Source organism: Notothenia rossii, assembly GCF_949606895.1.
Source record: "Notothenia rossii genome assembly, chromosome: 9".
Classification (NCBI taxonomy): domain Eukaryota; kingdom Metazoa; phylum Chordata; class Actinopteri; order Perciformes; family Nototheniidae; genus Notothenia; species Notothenia rossii.
The window spans coordinates 25479402-25498221 of NC_136907.1; the positions used below are offsets into that span (position 1 = coordinate 25479402).

General features: G+C 38.2%; 1 long non-coding RNA gene across 4 annotated transcripts; it reads left to right on the forward strand.

Moving 5' to 3' along the window:
* The first annotated feature begins 5688 nt into the window (after positions 1–5688).
* Positions 5689–10341, forward strand: LOC307019573. 4 transcript variants are annotated; one of them, XR_013802688.1, is made up of 4 exons: positions 5689–5783; positions 5858–5935; positions 6014–6845; positions 9959–10341. It is a non-coding gene; the product is annotated as an uncharacterized lncRNA (long non-coding RNA). The 4 variants fall into 4 exon arrangements; XR_013802689.1 differs by lacking the exon at positions 9959–10341 and having other exon boundaries at positions 6014–9292; XR_013802690.1 differs by lacking the exon at positions 9959–10341 and having other exon boundaries at positions 5712–5783; positions 5855–5935; positions 6014–9292.
* Positions 10342–18820: the final 8479 nt, after the last annotated feature.

An 18820-nucleotide genomic window follows, 5' to 3' on the forward strand; every position in this document is an offset into this window, starting at 1 on the left:
TCAAACTGGACACAGGTCATCCTAAAATACCGCTGGAAACGGCAGTCATCCAGGTGCAGTTCCTTGATCAAACAATGATATTCACCCAACTGTGTGCGACGCTTGATTACATTGTGAACCCAGACACGGCGTTTGTTGATACGTTTGTAGGACTTCCACAGAAGGTACAAAGCAGCAATAGTTGTTATATCCTCCATAGTCAAGGACAGAAATAACCAAAACGATCTTGCATGGAAGTGTAAACAACCTCAACTGTCCGTCAACCGATGTCTGTTTTGAACGACGCAATAAAACAAACTGCAAGCCGTGGTGAAACTCGAGCGTTGATGCGAATATTCGCATCGCGTCCGGTGTGAACGCCCCATTTGACTAGAGCGATGCGATAGGAGCCTTTAGAGCGAAGCGAATATTCGCATCGCGTCCGGTGTGAACGCAGCATGAGGGGTGGGACAATTCTAACCAGTTGACCTATCACAACATATTGACAACTTATGTGTCTTGTATACAGTGTAGTTGCACTGAAATAAAATACATCGTTTCCTGCATGTTACATACTTAATCAGTATGTGCTACGTGCAGTAGACTACTCTTTTAAAGGGGTCCTATAATACTTTTTATACGCAGCGGGTGAGCTAACCAATAAGCAGACTGGGCTAACGATCAGACAGAAGGTGAAAAGAGTTGCAGCAGCATAGGCTAAATAAGAAAAAAGCACTTTTCAAACATTAAAGCATGTTAACATTTCACATAAGAAGCGCAGAATAAAAATATGAACCTGAAAACGAGCATAATATATCATTTTTATGCATAATGTAAACATATTAATGTGCACCAGTTACCTGACTTACCGTACATGGTGGTTGTTGTACTGCTGCCGGTATGATGACGCATTTTCAGCTATTTTACTTTGGTTCTTCTAATTGTCTTCCTGTGACTATGATTGTTTCATTGTGCCAGTATTCTTGTCATGCTGGCCTTGGTTTGCACACCAGACGACAAACTATCAAACCACTATGTACCTCAATGAGTAAAATGTACCGTCAAAACACATCTATAGGCCCTCAGTAATATATATATTTCTGACTATATGTTTGTGTGTTTGCGTGTGAGCTGTATATTTTAGATTTATGGAGTGCACATTTTCAATCCCCATTTGGTATTAAAGCCCATTTGTGACATTTCCAAACGGGCCAGCTATTTGGTTATAGACTGACAGCCAGTAACTATTCTGACACAGTCACTAACCTTTTGTCGAACATGTACACCCAAATCATGTTTTTGACCTTTCCGCCATTTCACACATTCACATTCAGTAAGAGCCTCAAACTGACAATATGTGGTCTAATTTGGATAGTTTTGTGTCTTTCTCTACAAATAAAGCCACACAAAGCCTCTCTTCCAGTTTTATTCCGACTGTGATCACTCATTTGAAAACAAAAGCAGCAAAAATGTGAACGCTGTTACTGAATTAAAACATTTTCCGTCAAACAGCAAATACCTTTGAAAAAAAAGAAAGCTCTTCTTGTCTGTCAGGTGGGCCTAAAAGAATATTGCTGAACCTCATCACGGAGAGCATTTGTTTACACAAATAAATGCTTCTAAACATACTCAGTGCACAGGCAGCCTCAAGGCGGAGTATTGTGTCTGAGATGAAAGGGGCAAACTCTTTTGCCTCGAGAGATTCAAAGTTGGCCCTCAGTAGGCTGTTCCACTGTAATTAATTCAGCTCTATGTGTCAGTATTTTGGATAACTTTCCACATCAACTGCACATGGATTTGAAAAACTTTTAAAACTCGGTTTCTGTGAATCGTGGTTCAAAAACCTCGTCCTTAATTTGTACTTTTCTTTTTGCAGTTTGGCTCTTCCAGTGAATGCAGTTTTTTTTGAATTGGCGCATGTATATTCATGAATGCCTGTTTTTTTGTCCTTCCAGTTTTTTTTGTCCTTCCAGTTTCACATTCAAGCATTTGGCACACTGAAATACTCTGTTACATCACACAGAGAAGACAGGTCAGCTCAGATTTTTATCCCCAAGCTCTGTGACAAAATTCCTTTTGCTGTCCAAGAAACTAGTAACTTCTTCGCACATCTTGCACAATCTGGGTTCTGTTTGTAGTAACAAAATCAAATTATTTATGCTCTCCTTGTGTATCTTCAGTCATCAATCTTTACCACTGTATATTTACTTTTGTTGGTAAGTGTACAGTAAATTCCTTTCTTAATTGTCTCGTACCCTTTTGAAAGCATGTTGTGCTGCACAGATACAACTATAGAATGTTTAAAAAGGTACAAATATATAATTGGTTTGAGTTTTAGGTTTGGCATTTTTTCCATCAAGATTTTGTTTTTTGGAAACCAAGTCACAACAAAGAGAGTGGAGCAAAGTGCAGCCAAACTTTGAACAAGACATGTTTGGCTAACCAAGATTCTACAACAAACACAGAGTAAAAAGCTTAGGACAAAAACCAGAAAAACACAATATCGACCAACATCGTTGCAGCTTGCTGTCTATTGCAAGGCAGCAAGGCCATGTTATATATCCTTATTTCAATTCTAATGAACATCACATCTTGAATAAGACTATAGTTGAAGAGAACAGAATGCATTAAGACAATGTTAACTGAGGTGATAAATCAATTGTGAAGTAGGGTCATTTTCTCATAGACTTTAAACCACAAAAAGCATAATAGGGCCCCTTTAAGACTCTTTCACGTTCTAAGACCTTCACATTTTCACTTGGGGGGCAAGGAGAAAAAACATTCAATGCACAAACTCAATTTCCACTCATGGTTCCTCTGGGTTGGTAGTGGGAATACAAAAAACACAGCCTTGTTCACTTGTGGAAAATCAAGGAGGTATTCCGTCTTTGTTGTTTAAAGAGTGACTCCTACCTTGGTCATAGAATACATACAATCTAGGCGGGGATCACTTGTTTGAATAGTATGGCTGCTCACTGATAGGGGTTGGCACCATGGGGATAAGTTCCTGCCTACACCCTCTTCAGGCCAGCAGTGGAGTGAGCAACCTAGACAAGCACTGCTGGGAGTGGGCCATACCAAACTGGGAAGCATAAAGACAGGGGGAGGGGGGAAATTAATTAAGTGGGCTGGGCTGTGTGACAGCTCCTGCTCAGCTGTGTAATGTATGGGCGAGACAAGTATTAGAAGTAGTCCAGAATGAACGGGGAACACATTTGTGCCCCGTGCATGCCAAATCAGAATTTGTGAGGGGTTGCATTCCACCTGAGCCTCCTGTACAATATACTTTGAATAATGGTCAGTCAAGGTTGAAAGTGATGATAATTAGGCTACGGAACTAATTCAAAAAATGCTATTTAAATGTCAAAATGATAACGCAATTAGAAAGAAAAAAAGGAATGTAGTGTATGTGCACTGAATTGAAATACGGAATTGTCTGAATTGAATGACTAATTTATATTGAGGTAGATCAAGCTGTTACTATGTTAATGCTCCTGTCTGATGTGAGTGAGATGCTGAGGTGATCTGATGCAAATGTGTACGTCTTGTTGGCAGGCGAGCAAACAGCCCTGCAGTGTTGATTTTTTGGCACAGCGGCAGTACAAACATGTTGCCGTGGAAGAGGCTACTTCCACTGTAATGTATTTACGGCCTAATTTGTGTCTCAGTGAGAGACCATATATCCTGTTTAGGGAGTGACACCTCTCCTCCTCCACTTTATGGTGCGGTGCAGGCATTTGATGGGGACTTGAACATGCTGTGCTGATGGATGAGCTTGTCAAGGAAGCCCCATGATGCTTTGCTCTCTACAGAATGCACGGGTGCTGGAGAAACTCAATCATATCCCTCCAAACATGGTTAATAACTCATTCATAACACCTGAAAATAATCTTCTTAACAGTATATGCCTCACCTGGGAAGATCGGTTTGCAGTTTTCGGTGGGTTAGGGTGTCAGCTTTTATGCTTAAAAACATGACATTTGACAAGAAAAAAGGAGCTAATTTATCATGTCGTGACAACTCATTTTTTTCCCTCTGAAAAGCATGCCTTAGGTTGAGGCTGTACATGTGTCAACAAGCTGCTGCTTTTTGAATCACACTGTTTGTTGCTCACACTATTCCTCGCCTTCACCAGCCTGCCTCTGCTGCCAGTGTACAATGTTGAACACTGTGCCTCTAATGTCAGCTGCAGACTGAGAGTTTGATTCCCCAAGGCTGAAGTTCTGAATAGCTGACAGGTGTTTCAATGTGTTCAATTTGTGGATGTTCTAAAACAAATTCTTGAAACATTGCGCTTTAATACGTCTCTTTGAGTGACTTTCGGCACTATTTTGGTGCCTCTATTTTTGCTCTTTATTATTTATTACTATGTGAACAATTCCAATCAGCAGTGTGTCTGAGTGACGCTTGAAGCTCTTCTAAGAGGCTGAATAATTGACAACAAGAAGTATTTCAAATGATAAACTATGTCTGTGCTCATGTTTAAATTGCGTTAGTACTGGATGTTTTTGAATACATGTAACTGCAGGGGGTGCAAGGCATCATGCTGATATTAATGTAACTTGCATGAGCAGCCGACCTGAGGCAAGTTGGAATCACAGGGAGAAAAAAATACTGGCCTGTTATTCTACCGAGAAGCCAAAGCAATAAGGTATTTTTATTTACAAAAACTAAGTCCCATGCTGATGTTAAAAATGCAATATGCAGACGGCTGCCTTATACAAACTTTCTGAACTGAGGTAAAAACTATAGCTATTAGGGTTTGCGACTAAGGGGTTGTTCTCAAAGTTGCCATCCATAACTTCCCATTGTTTTCTATTAGTACTGAAAGCTTAAAGAGGCCTTATAATGCTTATTGGGGTTTTCAATTTCCTGTAGTATGTTATAGATTTTAAATGTAAATGGTCTGCAAAGGTTGAAATCCCAAAGTTTCCTCCAGAGGTAAGACATTTCTAAAAGGGTTAACCAATAAAAATAGAGCTGGCCAGCTAACCAATCAGAGCAAACTGGGCTCTGGTTTCAGACAGATGGTGAAAAGAGGTGCTGCAGCACAGGCAGTATGAGAAAAATAAAGAGCTGTTTGAGCATGGAGACATGTCACAGTAGAAGCATAAACAATTATAAACCTGGAAAAATAATATGACCTCTTTAACATTTAATATACTACCATGTAAATTAAATTAAAAGTAAGCAAATATTATGTTCTTAAGGTACCCCAGGTGAATAGGGTAATTTTTTTTAACTTAAAGATATCAGCTAGAAATGTCTCCAGTTAATTACTTAAGGACATTTTTTTTTTGTATTACATGGTTAAATATGCAAATGAGACATTATCTCATTAAATATGCGCATATTTTAACACATTTCAGGAATCGAAATCTGAACTTTGGATAAAGCAAAGTTCAAAATTCTTGTTTCATTCTGTAGTCATATTATATACATATATATCATATACAAATTATATACACATAGTCGTATCTAAGGCTTTTACAGAAGGGATTTTGGATACCTCTTTTTATCACTCCATAAATCAGAAAATACTGTCAACAGCCCTAAAATATCAATTTTCGCCATGTTTTTAGGTACAATGTTATATAATTCAGGCTATGAATAATATATGAACAAACCCTTCTGTAAAAGCCTTCATAATATTGATAGGAATATAACTGGCAGGTTTGGTGTATCTACGTGTACTGTAGCTGACCACAGAGGTACTGCCCACTTCCGCATTCCCTTCACTTAGTAAACAATATTTATACAGCTGATACCCGATAGTTCTTTCCCGTTCGACCGAGACGTTTCTGGTAAGTCTCCACAATTATCGAGTTAGTGGCATGTTAGGCTCTGGGTGTTTAACTTTTACACATTACTCCAGCAGACTGTAGCTTTGCCCGTGACCGTGACAAGACAGGCGGTATTGTGTGTGTGAGGGGCTGCTCCGTCCGAGGGACATAAGGTATGCGCGATCATGTTTTTTTTACAAAGACTATGTTTATGGCAGCATTTCTGTAACATGTGCTTTGTTCTTTTATAGATTGTCCGCCACTGCTGCTTTGTTTTACTGTTCTGTTTCCTTTATTTTGGTTTGTTATAGTTGTTTGTTTTTATGTTTTTGTTTACATTGTTGCTCCAATTGCTTATCTCCCAAGAGTATTAGTGTTTTTATTATCTCAATGAATTGATGTACTGTTGTGCTTTGTGTCTTTTGTTGAGGGATCCAGCACCCCTGACCTGAGCGGCAGCCTTGGGAGTTGGGATTCAGCAGTGTTAGGCCCTCACGTGCACTTCACTGCCCCTTAAGTGTGTGTGTGTGTGTGTGTGTGTGTGTTTAGTTAATTTTGCACCTTTCTTAATTTATCACTTTCTTTTCAGTTGCTGTGTCTGTACAGGGCACGTGTGAGTGGCGGTGAATAATAAAAATGCACCCATTTAGTCGTTTTTTATACACTGGATACCATTTTAAATAGCATAGTAGATTAATTCATAATACATTGTTGTTGTTTTTACTGGTTAAAGTATTGTTTGTAAATGTGTCTATTGATAATGAATGTCATACTCTTGGGAGAAAATCCTTGTCTTAAGCCTTTTTGTTGACTGCCAACTCTATCGTGTTTCTTTAAATTGAATCTGTGGAGTTTTTGCTGTTTGATCAAGTTGAGTTAGAGGGCAACTTTGATCAGTAGAACAGCTAAACTTTAGGCTGTGTGCGCGGCCGCGGTTATATACGTTCTACTGAAGTGGACATTTGGGACTCAGAGGAGAAAAAACTCATTTTGAGAAAACGACCTTTAAAGATTGCAGTGTTGCGCTGGCTAAACCCTCCTGTTCTTTGGATGACAGCTTGCGCATCGACGCACTACGTGAAGGTATTTCATGTTCGGGGTCATTTGTTTTTTATATAACCTTGCTTCGTGCAAGTGACAATTGTTGTCGTCTTCTCTGTGAAAGTTGTTTTTGCCGTTCTTTTGCCATTTTGAGATTTAAATTTCGAGCGGAAAGCTAACCAGGAAGTGTTTTAGCACACCACGTGACTCATCTGAACAAATCACGTTGTCAGAAATTGACACCAGCCAATGAGATTTTGTTTCTTGGTTTAAGACCCCTTTGTACTTTCACGATTGGTTGCTGATTCAAAGGAAATGACCATATTTGGATCCGATTAGATTGTGCAGGAGAGACTCAGCTTTCCAACGATATCTCTGATGACATGGTGCAAACAGCGGTCGCGGTACTTTATGTTACGTTAGAATGCTAACTTTTGGTGAATTTAGGAGAAATATACAGACGCAAATAGACAAACTATAGTAAAATAAACACTTAAATTTGTATTTTGTACGTTTTCCTTCCAAAAGCCTGAAAGAAAACATGTTTATAGAATCAAAATCTCAAAATTGACAAGTGATTGAAAAACGATGTTTTTGCCTGCCGTGTCTAGCCTTAAGATGCTTTCAATTTCATTCAGGTGCCATTAAGTCATTGCCATTTTTGTTGTATTGGATAAAAGTCTATAAATACATATTGCACATATTTTCTATGAATAACCATGCTAATTGGTAAATGTCAGCGCGTTTCTCTTCTTCTCTTTATGTTCACTGCATGTCCTCACCAGCTTCAATAGATTCAGGAGGAAAAATGCATAATGCTGTCATTTCAATGTAAAGAAGCTGCTTGTGAGTACAAAAGCAGAATATGAAGATGCAGCAGCAGGTATACATATCCATCATTTGAAGATTTTTGCATGCATGAAAAAGCCTATTGCATATTCACACATTGCCATGAACAGAAATCAGTGCAGTGTATAATGCAGGTCTGAGACTGAGTATGTACTTTAACACTCCCATAGAGAATCTTATGTTATTCCAAGCCATTACACACTGTAATTGGAGCAATAATAGCCTATTGATCGATGACACACAATCTGCAATTTCAAATGCATTATTCCCACAATAACTGTACAGTTGGGGAGTTTGAGTTAACAAATGCGTGTGTCAAAATAGAAAAACATGCACGTGGGAACAGTAGCTCTTAACACGTCATTTTTTACAAAGTTGTTGCCTGTGCTAAAAGATTAAGCCTCAAAATAAATGTGCAAAAAGTGGCACATGCTTGTTTACGGGCGGCCCTGACAGCTGACAGGTAAATTGTGAAATATTACATGGTTCTATCAAACTGTTTTCCCCACCTCTTCTCTCCACTCTTAGCAAGATCAAGTGCTCAGTGAATGAAAGAGGAGAAGGGCAGAGGGAGTTACGACACGCATCATATTTGCATTTCATATTAAAAGGAGCATTAAGGAATTGGGAGGAAGGTGTCACTCCAGCAAACTAATTCCAATAAAAATAAAAATAAACTTTTCCATTAGGTTTGGATGTTTTTTGTTTTACTTTGTATTGGAAAAACACAATAGAAAAACACATTACATTTGGACAGCATAGTGGTTAGCGTGCAAGCTGTCTACTGGCAGTGTCCCCACTTAATAACATTATTCTATACCTCTCAGTGGAGCTTTTTAGAGATGCATCACTCAGTGCTTTTTCAAAGGGGATTATTTCAGGTTGAGCATGGTTTATGGCAGTAATACTTGATGAAAAACATTTAGAATGTGTGACAAATACAAGTCTGGCATCCATCAAATCCATAGTTGCTCTGCTTCATGCCACTTGCATGAGTTCTGCCCCAAAAATATATACGACGTATTACCTTGCTGTGTGACCCTTAAACTAAGTATGTCTGGGAGATTTTATGACACCCGCTAAAAAGATTTGCCAGTTTTTTGCTGACTGTACCTCTTACACTGTCAGTGGTGCATAACCGATTTCCCCATTCAAGACTGCTAATATATACTGCCTCTATACATGCACTCCTCTTGCACACTGTAAGGGACACAAGTACAGGACAAAAGTGTTAGGTTGCAAGAATGACACCAGGAAAAAACATTGCGCCCAGCATCGCAGAAATACAGGCAAAGATTCTGATTGATTTATGTCTCCTGGCAATGACAGTCTTTTTTCACTGTGGTGAATTGAAAAAATGTTGTTAAGATCGTACAAGTTATGTTACAAAACTGACAAATAAGAGAACAGAAGTGTCAGTAACAGCCTTAAAATATGTAATTCATTGAACACTTGTTTAATAGGGTGATCAAAATTAAGATGCATCGTTTCTGTTCTTTATAAGAACGTGTTTTCATATGTATGAGCATACCATAAAGATTATATTAGGATTTTGCTGTGCATTTACATTTTAAGCCTTTCTAAATACAATTTGAAACATTGTATGTTGATCTAAATCAACAGAGAACTGAGTTGGAAAATTCAGGAGGCAGAGTCACACATTGAGCTCTCACGAGACATGGAGGGAGAGAGCCAGGCCACAGAGCAAGTATCAAAATGTGTTTTATATTTGTGTTCAATGCTCATCAAATATATATCCTTTATTTAACCAGGTAAAGAACTCATTGAGATTACAATGTATTTTACAAGAGTGACCCATGGCCAAGAAAAGATAAAATAAAAGGGATAATTGTATTTCCAAATTGTACTGTACTGGATTGACCCACTGTCCTCGACACAACAACAAATGACAACTCTTAGAGACATGCTTTTTGCTGAAATGTGATATCAAATGTGGTCTCAAAATCCAATCAAGCATAATTTTAACAGCTTATTTTATTTATAAAAAGGGACAATGCACATTAACAAAACTGTTGCAGTAAATGGACCAGAGTTTTAAAAATCATAAGAACAATCATGCAACATAGGGACTCACAATACCGGGCATGAAGCTCAGCGCAAGTTCAAGCAGGAACACCAATATCCTCTGTCTGTTACACGTCATTCCAATACTCTCTCCTCTCTCAATAAGTGATCAGGGGCGTCACTCCCCAACTAACCAATCACTTCCCCCCATCTTCACAAGCCATTGCACCCGCTAACCCCTTTTAAATCTGCTCTTCCCTCTCCGTCAATTGTCATTTCAGGTGACAACGCGCAACCCTCCTCCACCCCTTCGCCTCCTGTCTCCTCATACAGGGCCAAGCTAAAACCCTCTCCCTTCAGACCGGACCGAACTACTTTTCATCACCACCAGTGTCTAGCCCCCGGGGGGTTTCATCGGAGCGCTTTTTCTCCTCCTGAATGATCATCCTGTAAACCGGGGCCTAATCGCCAAACACCATTCCATTCACTCGTTATAATCTGTCAATCACTATTTAATTCATATTATGTGTCCCGGTAATAAACATGTATTTCATACATCACGTCTCTCCTGATTGAAATGCAAATCAAAACAATACAAAAAACCATATAAAAAAATGTAGTCATGCATTTTGCTGATGTTGGATCATTTACTCTGCCCATTGTATTAAATCTGTCTTGTAAATAAAATGTATTTGATTTCACTTACACTGCTTCTATGTCTCGAATACATTTTATCATGGAGTCAAGTCTTTCTCTCAGTGGCTGCGGATTTTAAAGTGGTGAGGGCGGTTGAAGGTAAAATGACTCCAAGCCAAAAGAGTCTCTCATCCACCTTAAAAAGTGAACTGTGGCTGAACTTAACAGGACTGAAGCGCTCTGAAGAGAAATAAGAAGAAAATAGCTGGTGTGCATCCAAAGCCAAGAGACATGTGTGCATCTGCTTTCAACTGTTCCATGTGAGAACATGTACAACATGCACCTATGTTTACAGGAATGTGTTTTTTCTATATGTGAAAAAGGATTTTACTTATGTTGTAAATTGATTGACAAAAAGACGAACACTATTTCTAAATGTATGCCAGCAATCTGAATGAGTCTAAAAAATGATTGCTAGACAGAAAAAAACAACACATCAAGCATGAGCTAATTTATTTAAAAAGAACACAGTGCATTTTTGATTTGGGTAACACTTCTAACTGTGCAGCCAAGCAACACTGGAAGGACCTCAAAATGTGAAAGCCCTCGAGCGACAACACAGAATACAAACATAAAAAAAGAGAAATATAAGACATCTGTTTCACATCCAACTGAAATGACCTTAATTTTCAAATCAAGGAAAAGAGACAAATCTAACATTTGAAATAATTTTAGGAGAACTGATTTTTTTTCTTTATATACTACAAACAATGCCTTGCATTTTTCTTTCGTCTTGGAATTCCAATCGTCATTCTGAGACAAACTATCTACAGCCTGGCATTTGCATGCTTGGATGGAGATGTCAGGATGACAAAATGTAGTGCATCAGTTCAGAAATCTGACCGCATGATTCATGAAAGCACATCGGTCAGTCAAACAGCAGACCATGCAGGCTACAGTTAAGGCAAGAATTACCTGCAGGCAGAGAATCTAACCCAAAAACAGAACTGCCATGATATAAGGATGTTCTTTTAGCTGAAGATAAGGAGAAGTGTAAAAAGGACCAGAGATAAAATTCCGTTTTATTTGCATTTTACTTTCAGAAAGCTTGTCAGAAAAATGTTGTGTGCTTGGTTTTGGACTGCCATTTTGAAAGAAAGCAGAATGGGTTTCTGGTTAATAGTTGTTGTCTAAGATGGTTGATACAGTCTTTACACCTTTATGTTTAAGGTAATGGTTTTGCTGCAGTATTTGAATAAGATAACTATTTTTAACACAATCAAAATAATCTAGTCGAAATATTTGCAGCTTTACAGAAACTGATCGTTAAAGGAACATCCCACTTTAGATATATATCTGAGATGGTAAAAGGTGGTCCTGGAAATATGAGGTAAATGTCTTGAATTAAAGATTATCATCCACAATCAAACCCAAGTTTTTGGCATTCTCTCAAGGTTATACTGACACAGGGAATATGCTGCCTCAAGGTCTTGGCATATACTAAAATAAAAAATGTTTGGCCATAAAGCATTTAACAACAGAAACTCCTAGGAATAGATATGTAAACAGCAACTGTCATCATCAGATTTACAATGTATTACTGCTGAATAATGGACCCATGTGGAAGCATATATTAATTGAATAGTAGTGGTCCAAGTATTGAGCCTTGAGGGACTCCAAAAGGAATCCTGAATTTAGTTCTAGTGTTTACTTTTAAACACTAGAACTAAATTAAAATATCTTCTAATAAGATCAGTTAGGTCAATAGGCGCTTTCACACCAGAGTACTTTTCCCAGTATAGTTCCGATAGTTCTTGAAATGTTGCGTTCACACCAAGAAAATCCGGAACTAGAACTTAGTTCATGAGAACCTTTTCACCCCCTTTTCAGTCCCTGCTAGAGAGCAGGTACTTTCCTGGGAGAAAAAGCTTCCCATTTCTAAAGCTCCGAAAAGTTTTGTGAAGCCGCAATTGTATTTGCTGGCATTAGCATTATTAGCACTAGCATTAGACCAGTGCACCAACGGAGAGAAACTAACTTATGGCAACACAAAAAAAAACATGGAAGCGGTGGAGATGAGGAGGTGTCAGCATTCTGGCGATTTACTCGGAGCTGCTGGGAGTCCCAGCAGGTGCTCTTTGTTTTCCGGGCAGCGTCAGACAGAAGGGCATTAATTGGTGTGCTACCTAAAGCAGCAATACATTGGCTTGAATCACTTGAAATGTCGATTTCTCATGTTCATTGAATTTTTCTGTTGCCTTCCGCCAGTTAGAGAATCCCCCCTTTACAAAGCTACCTTCGGCTACTTAACGCTGTCTTCGTTAATTAGCCGTTTCTGAACTGCTTTGACACATGTGAAACACATGATATGGTCACTTCCCTTAACATAATGGAGTCACTTTCATCTGTCAAACCAACTTCCATTAAATGACCGACAGAAGGTTTCTTTGCCAAACTTTCTACCGGGAAAATTGAAGTCAGTTGGCTCGTGTTGCTTCTCCATTGATTCCAAATTAGCGACGCTAGCTTCTTCTCCTTCCACATTTTCTCGATCGCTGGTGGTAATGGGAAAAGTTCTCCCTGTTCCTGACTCCGGTGGCTCACAAGTAGACGGAGGAGTTGTAGAGGTGGTGGTCCACTCTTTTTATTGGGTTGTTTGTTGGAAAAAAAAAATCCAAGTTCCTTTTTTTGCGCCATTCTAGAAAGTCAGGGGGTGTTTCTCAATTGTGAGTAAAGCTGCTCCAGAGCCACTATTTCAAGCATACTAAGTCATCGAGTGCCGCCAAAGTACTAATGTCCAGAATACTTGGAATTCTATCGAGCGCGATGTACTTAGTTTGGAGAAATTTCAAGGCTGCACATGAGCAGACTTCTTGGTCTTAAAATCCCCACAATGCTTTGCGCACGGACCAATTTTCCCAAATCTGTGGCGGAAAATGTAAGGCGGGGCATCTCATATGACGCACACTTGCACACTTGCTAGCCTGTTCAACTCTTTGTTTTCCGAACGCCAGGAAGTATTCGCTTCTGAAGCAAGACGCTCTGAAGACATGTGCTACCAAGCAAGCGTACTCGCAATTGAGAAACACCCACTGTCACTCTGCAGTGTGTGTGTTGCGTCAATTACGTCACTATCCCAAGACCTACGACCTAGATGACTCAGATTTTTGTTATTTGGAAAATAAATTCAAGCCACCTGACTGATACAAATATATACTATGACTAGTATATGCTACTGTATACAGCTAATTTTATTTTAAGTAAAATCATATCTAATTTATGTAGTTTAATCATTTTTATTTAGGTGGTCACTCAGTTTTTCAAATGTACACCACTCGCCAACAGGGGCTGCAGCACCCCCAGTACCCCTACTTCCCGCGGCTATGCCAGCAGCTTCTACTGAAGCCATTCCCCAACTCCGGGGACTTCTGGCCGGGGACTTCGGGTGGCAGTATACGCCGTGAAGTTGTTTGCGGCCTGCCAGTAAACCCAAAGCAGAAGAAGAAGAAGTGACGTCAGTGGCTTCATTTGCCTAATCCTCCCTCAGGGACTTATTCCGGTGTGAACGCGATCTGCTCTTTAGTTCATTAGAACTAAAGAGTTCTGATGAACTAAATACTGGGAGCTAAGTACGGCAAAGTACTTGGTGTGAAAGTGCCTATTATGCTTGGTTTTGGACTGCCATTCAGGATGACAGCAGCATACCGTTAGTGGAAAATAGTTATAGGAAATAGCAGGTAGATAAATGTTTTGCAAAATAAAGGCTTAACATTAACGCACACGATTGTCCTTTCTGATTTAAAGGGAAAATATTATATGAGTTACATGTATTGTATACGTACGTATATACTGTATATTCATGTAGGTAAATTAATGAGAAAGAGTTTTTTTTAAATCCAATAACCCCAATGAATGAGTGATGGTTTTATGCCTTTTATGCATTATCAACATAACTGGTTTGTTTCCCACCTAATACAAAGTCAAATCAGAAATAGTATCTTGACTTCAATGCGAGGAAGTCTGTTGCATTAGTGTTAATGAACTGCCAATGATCGAGGCATTTTCCTTTTTAATAACAGCAACTGCCGTAAGAGATAATAATTTTAACAGAAATGTTAAAAAAATTACTGTTGGAAGAATAAGGCATGTGAATCTGTATCTTTACTGGAGAAGGTGGAAGGAGATATTACTCCTACAGTAATTGGAAACATGTCAACGTTTTAATCTTGTCTGCAGCACCAGATGTGAATTCTACTTCACAATGCGTTAAAAGGGCTTAAAAATAACACTATTGATATTCTTTTGTCAAAAGGTGACATTTTGATCAGCACTAAAATATTGAACGGCAGATTTCATGACAAATCATCAAAGGGATAACACACTAAATGATAACTGAAAAACTCTGTTGCTCGACAAAAAACATATAGTGATCAGGCAAATGAAAAATCATAAAAAGAGTATTGTTCAAATCGGTCATGTGCCACTGTTGACCCTTTAACGATAATGATATGCCCTCCAGTTTCTTTCCATTTCATTTTCAGTAGAATTGTTCCATCATAATCGTTCCCTCAATTATGTCCTCAATCAGGGATTCATTTTGTGTGCTGCGCTTCACTTTGTGTGCCACTTTTGTGAACAGTATAACATGGTTTTAGTCTTCTTAACACCGCTGAGCCCAGAATAACAGGACCAGGAAACAACCAAGCACAACTCGTCATTTATTCAATGTCTCCATTAAAGGATCATGATCTATTCTATGATTCATGATGGCCATGCAGGAGAGTCATGTAATTGGAGTGTATGAAAAGCGATGGCTCTTTCAACAGGATTTCAGCTCTGTTATCAGAGTTGTTACTGTTCCAGTGTCAGTTCTTCTTTCCCTTTCTACTAGCACATCATATACACATCAAAGTCATATGCCAGCAGTAATGAATGCCCCACATTTCTGCTGCTTTAATTTGATGATGTCCCATTGAAGTATTTTCATTTTCCCCAAAGTTTTTTTCTTCATCTTCTAAATCCATCTTCTTTCTAATTGATTTAGATCCCTATGATGTTGTAATTATGGTGTTATGGTTGATTGCAATTACTTATGGTACTGATAATTGCCTTATTGCTTGCTTAAGTGTTTTTTTACTGAAGACAAAATAAGACGTGTTCATTGGAAATTAGGCAGGACTGCAAAATTGTGAATAACCCACGTTTATTTATACAGTACACAGGCATATTAAATAAATAAAAATAGACGTATCAGACGTTGATAAAAAAAACAGGATAAGAAGCTATTACAAATACAGAAAACATGATGTAAAAATCGTTAAATGAACGATAAAAAGGGAATGAGAAAAGGTATTCATATTATTAAAAAAGGTTGAAATAATGCAAATTCTAAAACAAAAAAATGGTAACACTTTATATTAAGGTACACAAATTAACCATCAACTAGTTGTTAATTACCATACATATTAGCAGTATATTGGCTCTTTATTAGTCAGTATAAAACACTTATTAATGCCTTATTCTACATGACTGTATTCTACAAGTAATAAGCCATTAGTTGAGAGTTTTTCCTCAATAACCCTCTAATTAGTGATTATTTGTTGCAAGTAAAGAAGTTGTTGTACATGAGTTTTGGTCTTAATATGCTCTGCTCAATATGGGCCTAATAAGGCAGTACTACCACAAGAATAGCAATTATCCCATAATAACACTTAACAAATATGATCTATTCTTATTTAACAAAAAATGAAATGAGTGTTAATTGTGTCTAAATAACTCAAAATTAGGAATTTATATCTAAGAACATGTTCCCTATTTTAAAGTGAAGTCTTGTTCATAACTAATAAGCTAGTAGTTTGACTCAAATTGACCTGAACAGGTTCCCTATTCTAAAGTTGCCTCCTCTTCACACTTTGTAAATACATTATAGTACACAACTACTGAAATTAACCTCAAGAGTACATGAACAAAGTAGGCACACTTTGAAATATCTGTTTTATTAATGAACCACTAAAGAGAGGTTCACACACACCAAAACATGTCAAGTTTCTCTAAGGCTCAGAACACATTATGCAGCCTGTACTTTTTAATAAAAACAGATTTTTAACAGATTGTATGTATTTGTGATAATACTGTGTGACCTGCTTGTATGTACATACACAATAGGTGTACTGTTCTCTCTATGTGTTGTACTGTCTCAGTGTGAACATAGATTAAACAGCCAGCCAAACTCTTTTGAGAGCCAGGGAATGAGCAGCCATGCTCCTTTATTGACTTATTTGCAGTCCACTGACATTCAAACGGAGTGAAACTATAAAAGAAAGAAGTTACAAGGCACTTAATAATCTCATAAGCAACTGTAACATACACAGAACCTCTTAAGCCCCACGGACCCGCCAAAGGGGCCGAAACCACAACATCTGCAAGCAACAGTGTCTGAGGGCTTCTTAAGATTTAATAAAGTATGAATGTTTCATATCCATGTAACGGGAAGAAACTCAGCTAACTGATCTTTTTTTTTTTGTTGCAAAAAACCCCACAAAGCTAACGCTGAGCCTCTGAATTAGCCAAGAGCTAAAAAAATGCTAACGGTGGTTGCACAGAAACTCACTCATAACACCCTTATTACTTATCGTAGCTGCACACCCAACCCATCGATTAGTATCGTGACACAGAATCGATAGGTAACTACATCATCACTCTATGATAAGAACTTGTGACTTTATAAACAAAAACAGACATCGCAACACTTGGCGCTATAGGTATACGGCACTATGGCTTACCTTGTCGTTGCCTGATCAAAAGTTGTCTTCAATGGCATTAAAACGATAAAAACGCCGCTGAAGGTTAATCCATAGGTTATTCCAATGTGTCTGTGTCACTTTGAAATGATTTCTGATAATCCATAAGCAATAAACCTACTTTTCCGTTTTCAGATGTCAGACCGTGAGATAGGTTTGCTCTGGGCAAAACTGCATGGGCGAAGCCCCCACTTTTTTTGTTAACGTTGGTGTGTATGTGGAAATTCCCCCTTGATTCTATTGGCTTTAACGGTTTAAAAGAGATGTCAATCGCCAAAATCGACCAATGGGTTCCATAGAAACGGCAAAAACGCCTATTTCCACCCAAATCACCCCAGAGGTGGAGTTTTTTTTGCTAAACCTCTCTAAAAAGGTCAAATGTCACTTGTTTTGCATCAATCTTGATATAGGGTACTTATTATATGTTGTACTTTGGATTCCTAAAGCCTTTAGTCTACTAACTCATCATCCGAGGGTAGTTTTCACTATAAGTAAAAAATTATATTTGGACGGACACTATAATTTACAGTTTTTACTATGTTCAATCTACATTTTCTTTAAGATAAAAAACATCTATATTGATTCTGACTTTTCTACATCCAACTCACAGGTTTATGATTACTTTGAGAAAAAATATTTTTAATGTTCCCCTTTTAGAAGTGTAGTTATTGTCATTTGTTCTGGAAATGTCATTTTCAAGCCTGAGACCTGAAAAACTAGGGGTCTAACAGGTTCACATAGGACCACTAAGGTAAATATATCTGCTAGCAATGCAATAAGCACGTATACAGCAACAAGTTCTCCAACTCATAAGACCAAATAGGTCTATTGTTCAAGCCCTTATTACGACCAAATAGGTCATTTGTTCAAGCGCTTAATACGACCTATAATCACGTTTTAAAGTTTTCGACCTCTAGTGCTCCCGTTGATTGCAAACGTTACAGAGGGTCGTTTATTCACAAATAACCCTCTCTGTACAATCCTATAGGATAGTTTGGCCATTGAAACGCTTTTTGATTAGATTCCTAGCGAGAAGTGTACATTGTACTTTTAGATTCCTCGTCCATTCTTTTATTATTATGTTAGACCACTGGTTTTTTAACCTGCACCACCTAGTGGTTAAAGCACGTTATTGAATTTTGTTGTTGAATAAGTTATATTTGATGAAAACATTTAAATATTAAGAGTTGCCTATATACAAAATAGGGGGAAAGAAAATATCAAGAAGATACTGTAGTGATCTCTACAATAAAACAGTTTAGTGCAGGACGTCCAAAGATATGAATAGGAGAATGTGCGGAATAGACAAACTAATAAGGCTTTATTTAAACATTAAAGAATACTTTAAGTTAAGGTCTTCTTTTGAATAAGAAAACAACTTTGGGGTTATCAAAAGATAAATACTTAAAGTACTTAACGTATGATATTGTCAGGATTCGCTTGTTTTGTCACGTTTGTAGTTTTGTATGTCTGGTTATGGGTGTTTTCCTCCGTGTATATTGTGTGGTCCTTCTTCCTGTGTTTTTCCCCTGTCGTTAGTTTCCCTGGTGTGTCTAATTGTCTGATTGTGTTCACCTGTCGCCCTTGTGTTTCTCCTCCCCTGCCCTGCTGTTTCTCGTCTTGTGATTACCCCTCTCTGTATTTAGTCTTGTCTCTTCCTGTGTTCAGTGTTGGTTCATTATTTTGTCCTTCCTGTTCCCCTTCATG